Raw genomic sequence first — 7287 nt, forward strand, 5'->3', positions numbered from 1 at the left:
GTAGCTTGGAGGGCAGCAGCAAAGTGAATTATACAAGAGTCTTCAGAGATCAGCATGGGCCGAATGGCCACCTGTCCTGGAAAATTTCCATGAGAAGGAAGAGAGACCACAGAATGTTTTAGTTATGGTGTCTTCATCTACTATGAAGTTTGGTTTGGACAGATGAAGCAAAACAGCTACGCTTTGGTACAGGACAAAATCTGTTTTAAGTTAGTTAGGACATTCGTACAACCATAGAATCCCTACAGTGTGGAAGGAGACCATTCAATTAATCTAGTCCACACTAACCCTCCGAAGCGCATCGTAACCAGACCCACTCCCCTACCCTATCCCTGTAATCCTGCATTCCATGGCTAACCTACCTAGCCTGCACATCACTGGACACTATGTGCAATTTAGCATGATTAATCCACTTAACCTGCACATCTTTGGAAGGTGGGAGGAAACCAGAACACCTGGAGAAGGCTCCACACAGACAGTCACCCAAGGCTGGAATCAAACTCGGGTCCCTGGTGCTGAGAGGCAGCCATGCTAACCACTGAGCCACAATGCTGCCCGTCAAAGTTATAAAGTGAATCACATGGGTTTAATTTCTAAGTGGACATTCTGAATCAAGGCACATTGAGAAATGCTACCAGCAGAAACCAAGCAGGAAATGGTGGGTGGGTAAACCGGGAGAGAAGCAGTTGTGGCTTGCCCTCATTGGTAAAGTGAATTAATCAGTTTTGTTCCAGCTGTTCTGGTTGGGACAGGAGTGGGTACTTTCAGAAGGCTTTTGGTCCTCTTTCTTCTCCAAAGTGAAGGGCTCAGTTGAAGAGAAATGCAACCCAGCAGAGGTGAGGAAATGGCAGATGTTAAATGGTAAAGGAAAAAAGAAAGGGGATGTGGTGGTTAATGGAAAGGTCTAGATAACAAACAAAACCTATAAAGATTAATGTAGAAAGTATGTCCATATGTTAAGTAATGAGCAAGTTAGATACAGAGAGCCAGTGGACATGATCTATTGGGATTTCCAGAAGGCCTTTGACAAGGGTCCGCACAGGGGGCTGTTAAATAAGAGCTGTTAAAGACCAGGTACAACCATGGATAGAGGATTAGCTGACTGGCAGGAGGCAGAGAGTGAGGATAAAAGGGTCATTTTCAGGTTGGCAGTCGGTAACTTGTGGAGTTCCGTAGAGGTCAGTGCTGGGACCACACTATTCCTGTCCAAAGGAGGTCCCCACCCATCTCTGGGATGAAGGGCTTGTTATCTTAAGGAGCAGTTGAAGACTCTGGATCTGTATTTGTTGCAGTTTAGAAGAATGAACAGGGGCAATCTCACTGAAACTTAGATTACTGAAAGGCCTGGATAGAGTGGATAAGGATAAGCTGGTTACACTAACAGGAGAGACTAGGACCTGCAAGCACAGCCTCAGAGTAAAGGGATGACCCTTTAGAACAGACGAGAAGAAATTTCTTCAGCCAAAGGTTAGTGAATCTGTGGAACTGATTGCCACAGAAGGCTGTGGAGGCCACATCATGGAGTGTATTTAACAAAGAGAGAGGTTGTTGATTTGTAAGGGAATCGAGAGTCAGAAGGAGTATGCAGTTGAGAAGCATCTGTCATAATCAAATGGTAGAGCCACTCCGTGGACCAAATCGCTGAAGTCTGCTGCTTTATCTTACGGTCTTTCAGGCTATTTTAAATACTGAAAGCTTATGCTTGTCGTCTTTTATCTGGAAGTGCAACACAAATTAGTTCTGATATGGTTACAAACTGGACTTGACACAAAGTAAAGTCTTGGTAACAGGGATCAGTATTGTCATGGTGATATAAATGATATTTGATTTATTGATTTATGATTTTCATTGGGCAATTTAATACCCGAGACTTGCATGGGCTGAAACTGTAGTAAAAAGAAACTCAATCACTGACTTAAGTGCCTATATATGATGATGCAGAATTGCACTGACAGCCAATTTAGGATTGTCAGTTGGGCTCATAAGATGATGTAGCTGTGTATTACCGCTCAATACGGTACCCTGTTCTTTTGCGGGCAGAAAAATGGCACATGTACTGCGCCTGTTTTAACTCAACAATATAGATGACAGCCATTCACTGGTTCACTTCTCAGGTCAATGTCCTGATTTTTAAAAATTTTTTTGATTTTTTTTTTCCCCACACTACCGTCTAACTGCAGTAGTGCTTATTTTTTCCCCAGCACCCATAGTGTGTGTGTGCAGGTGTGAGACGCAGTGAGAGACACAAAGTGCACAAATCTTTATTTAATTTCCACCACCACAAAGACAGCAAAACACCCGAGTGGCCCGTGACAAGAAGTGCCCTCCACGTCAAAGGGCAATGCTATGTGATCAAAACAATGAAGGGGAGGGCAGGGACTAAATCAAAATAGAGTTGGAGGGGGAAATGATGCACTCCACTCCCTGCTGCGCCCACCTTTCCCTGAACAACTCCAGGGTGTTGGTGGACACCGCGTGCTCCTTCTCCAAGGACACCCGGGCCCTAACGTAACCACGGAAGAGGGGCAAGCAGTCGGCCCTTCAATGTCCTGATCAGTCAGTCAGGGTTAACCATCAATCATAGTTAATTGATTGACTGCCCTGTGGCAATGTCTCTACCTTAATGAGAGAATAAGATCCAAGCTCCAAGATGGTGAGGGGGGAGGGCTCCTGAACTGCAGCTCATCCACGCTGACTGCTTTTTTTCCTTCTCTTGCTTTTCTTTAGTTTTTCTTTTCTCTGTTTACCTTCTGGGGGGAGTTTGTGCACGGACGTACCGGTGGCAGTGACTGGGACTCTGGCTGGTAGCTGGTGTACCCAGCCAGAACTCTAGTGGTCAGCAACATCTCGGCTTCTTCAAGGTCTGGAAGCGTGTGCTTGTCATCTTTTATCGGGAAGTCACAGCAGGAGGTTTCCTTCGGAGATTTCATGAGGTCCATATTTAATGTTATGGAGTTGCTGTCTGCTCCAGCTCTCACCACGGGCTGGCCTGGGCTGCCTACTCCTCATTCTTACCAATCTGCCACTGCAGATGCCCCTGTCCATGACAGTATCGGTCAGAGCGACCACTGCACAGTCCTTTTGGAGATAAAGTTCCACCTTCACATTGAGAATATCCTCCATCATGTCGTGTGGCACTATCACAGTGCCAAATGGGACAGGCTTTGAACAGATCGAGCAACTCAAGACTGGGTATCCGTGGGCATCAGCAGCAGCAGAATTGTACTCCAGCATAACCTGTAACCTCACAGAAGCCAGACTTCAATGAATTCAAATCACTGAAAGTATATTCAGAATCAGTTGGAGACAGTGGATATTGGAAAGGCACAGCAATGTGATAGAATACTTTCCACTCGCCTGGATTATCGCAGCTCCCACAGTGCTCACAAAGCTTGACACCATCCACAACAAGTAGCCCAATTAATTGGCACCACATCGACAAGCATCCACCCTCTCCACCACTGACACTCGGTAGCAGTAATGTGTACAAGCTACAAGATGCATTCAGAAATTCACCGAAGATCCTCTGGCTACGCGATCAAAATCCCACAACCACTTCAATCTAGAAGGACAAGGGCAGCAGATACATGGAAACACTGGCATCTGCAAGTTCCCCTCTAAAGCCCTCACCGTTCTGACTTAAAGAAAAGTCACCATTCCTTCAGTGTTACTTGGAATTCCCTTCCTAAGGGCATTATGGATCTACCTATAGCACATGGGGTGCAGCAGTTCAAGAAGGCTACCACCACCACCACCTCCTCCTCAACGCCAACAAGGGACAGGCTACAAATGGTGGTCCAGCCAGCAATGCCCACGGCCTCTGAATGAATGAAGAAAAAGTCAGAATCAGAGTACACTTGCCAGCTAATCAGCACTCTCCTCTCATACAATATCAATGTTGTTTTTCTTCCTGAATTGGTATTCTTGCAAAATGTCCTGATGACTGCAAGATGAAAAATATTGGCAAATATGTCTTTGTTCAGCAATATGAAAATTCTGTATTGCCAAATGACAAGTCACTATTTTCTTGGGTTTACCATAGAATTGTCCAGCACAGAAACATACTGACCAGACATCCTGAATTAATCGCTCTAAACCCTTCCTATTCATATATCCATCCGGATGCCTTTTGATTAGATTAGTCATAGAGTCATAGATAGAGATGTACAGCATGGAAACAGACCCTTCGATCCAACCCGTCTATGCCAACCAGATATCCCAACCCAATCTAGTCCCACCTGCCAGCACCCGGCCCATATCCCTCCAAACCCTTCCTATGCATATACCCATCCAAATGTTTAAATGTTGCAATTGTACCAGCCTCCACCACTTCCTCTGGCAGCTCATTCCATACACCTCCCACCATCTGCATGAAAAGGTTGCCCCTTAGGTCTCATCTTTCTCCTCTCACCCTAAACCTATGCCCTCTAGTTCTGGATTCCATGACCCCAGGGAAAAGACTTTGTCTATTTATCCTATCCATGCCCCTCATAATTTTGTAAACCTCTATAAGGTCACCCTTCAACCTCCAACACTCCAGGGAAAACAGCCCCAGCCTGTTCAGCCTCTCCCTGGAGCTCAAATCCTCCAACCCTGGCAATATCCTTGTAAATTTTTTCTGAACCCTTTCAAGTTTCACAACATCTTTCCGATAAGAAGGAGACCAGAATTGCATGCAATATTCCAACAGTGGCCTAACCAATGTCCTGTACAGCCGCAACATGACCTCCCAACACCTGTACTCAGTACTCTGAACAATAAAGGAAAGAATACCAAACGCCTTCTTCACTATCCTACCTACCTGCGACTCCACTTTGAAGGAGCTGTGAACTTGCACTCCAAGGTCTCTTCGTTCAGCAATACTCCCTAGGATCTTACCATTAAGTACATAAGCTGAAAATGTGTTGCTGGAAAAGCGTAGCAAGTCAGGCAGCATCCAAGGAGCAGGAGAATCGATGTTTCGGGCATGAACCCTTCTTCAGGATTCCTGAAGAAGGGCTCATGCCCGAAACGTCGATTCTCTTGCTCCTTGGATGCTGCCTGACCTGCTGTGCTTTTCCAGCAACGCATTTTCAGCTCTGACTTCTAGCATCTGCAGTCTTCACTTTCTCCATTAAGTGCATAAGTTTTGCAAAGATTTGCTTTCCCAAAATGCAGCACCTCGCATTTATCTGAATTAAACTCCATCAGCCATTTCTCAGCCCATTGGCCCATCTGGTGCAGATCCTGTTGTAATCTAAGACAACCCTCTTCGCTGCCCACTACACCTCCAATTTTGGAGTCATCTGCAAACTTACTAACTGTACCTCTTATGCTCGCATCCAAATCATTTATGTAAATGACAAAAAGTAGAAGACCCAGCACCGATCCTTGTGGCACTCCACTGGTCACAGGCCTCCAGTCTGAAAAACAACCCTATACCACCACCCTCTGTCTTATACCTTTGAGCCAATTCTGTATCCAAATGGTGAATTCTCCCTGTATTCCGTGAGATCTAACTTGCTAATCAGTCTCCCCGGGGAACCTTGTCGAACGCCTTACTAAAGTCCATATAGATCACGTGAACTGCTCTGTCCTCATCAATCCTCTTTGTTACTTCTTTAAAAAGCTCAATCAAGTTTGTAAGACATGATTTCCCATGCACAAAGCCATGTTGACTAGCCCTAATTAGTCCTTGCCTTTCCAAATACATGTACATCCTGTCCCTCAGGATTCCCTCCAACAATTTACCCACCACCGACGTCAGGCTCACTGGTCTATAGTTCCTTGGCTTGTCCTTACCACCCTTCTTAAACGGTGTCACCACGTTAGCCAACCTCCTGTCTTCCGGCATCTCACCTGTGACTATCGATGATACAAATATCTCAGCAAGAGGCCCAGCAATCACTTCCTTGGCTTCCCACAAAGTTATAGGGTACACCTGATCAGGTCCTGGGGATTTATCCACCTTTATGAGTTTCAAGACATCCAGCACTTCCTCCTCTGTAATCAGGAAATACTGATTCAAAATACTCGTTTAGTATCTCCCCCATTTTCTGTGGCTCCACACAAAGGCAGCCTTCCTGATCTTTGAGGGGCCCTATTCTCTCCCTAGTTACCCTTTTGTTCTTAATGTATTTGTAAAAGCACTTTGGATTCTCCTTAATTCCATTTGCCAAAGCTATCTCATGTCCCCTTTTTGCCCTCCTGATTTCCCCCTTAAGTATACTCGTACTTCCTTTATACTCTTCTCAGGATTCACTCGATCTATCCGGTCTGTACCTGACATATACATCCTTCTTTTTCTTAACCAAACCCTCAATTTCTTTAGATGAGATTAGATTCCCTACAGTGTGGAAACAGGCTCTTAGGCCCAACCAGTCCACACAGACCCTCCGAAGAGTAACCCACCCAGACCCATTTCCCTCTGACTAATGCATCTAGCACTATGGGCAATTAAGCATGGCCAATTCACCTGACCTGCACATCTTTGGACTGTGGGGGGAAACCAAGCACCCAGAGGAAACCCACGCAGACACAGGGAGAACATGCAAACTTTTAAATGTTTTAATTGTGCGAGCCTCCACCACTTAGAGTCATAGAAATATACAGCATGGAAACCAACCCTTCGATTCAACCTGTCCATACCGACCAGGTATCCCAACCCAATCTAGTCCCACCTGCCAGCACCCGGCCCATTTCCCTCCAAACCCTTCCTATTCATATACCCATCCAGATGCCTCTGAAATGTTGCAAGTGTACCAGCCTCCACCACATCCTCAGGTTGCACACACATACCACCCCCTGCATGGAAAAGTTGCCCCTTAGGTTCCTTTTATATTTTCCCCCTCTCACCTTTAACACATGCCGTCTAGTTTTGGACTCCCATATCCTACCCTACCTTGTCTATTTATCCAATCCATGCCCCTCATGATTTTATAAACTTGTATAAGATCACCCCTCAGTCTCTGACACTCCAGAGAAAATAGCCTTTTCAGCTTCTCCCTATAACTCAAATCCTCCAATTCTGGCAACATCCTTGTAAATCTTTGTAAATTGTGCGGGCTCGGTGGATTAGCCGGGAAATGCAGGGTTACAAGGACATGGGGAAGGGTTTGGGTGGAATGTGCTGCAGAGGGTCTGTGTGGACTCGATGGGCTGAATTGCCAAATTCTTTTTTCTTTTCTTCTTTTTTTTCTCCTGTTTATTTTTTTCTTTTTTGTGTGTGTGCAGTTGTGAGACACAGTGAGAGACACAAAGTGCACAAATCTTTATTTAATTCCCATTGCCAAATTCTATTTTTTTTCT

Source organism: Hemiscyllium ocellatum, chromosome 30 (genome assembly GCF_020745735.1).
Source record: "Hemiscyllium ocellatum isolate sHemOce1 chromosome 30, sHemOce1.pat.X.cur, whole genome shotgun sequence".
Lineage (NCBI taxonomy): Eukaryota > Metazoa > Chordata > Chondrichthyes > Orectolobiformes > Hemiscylliidae > Hemiscyllium > Hemiscyllium ocellatum.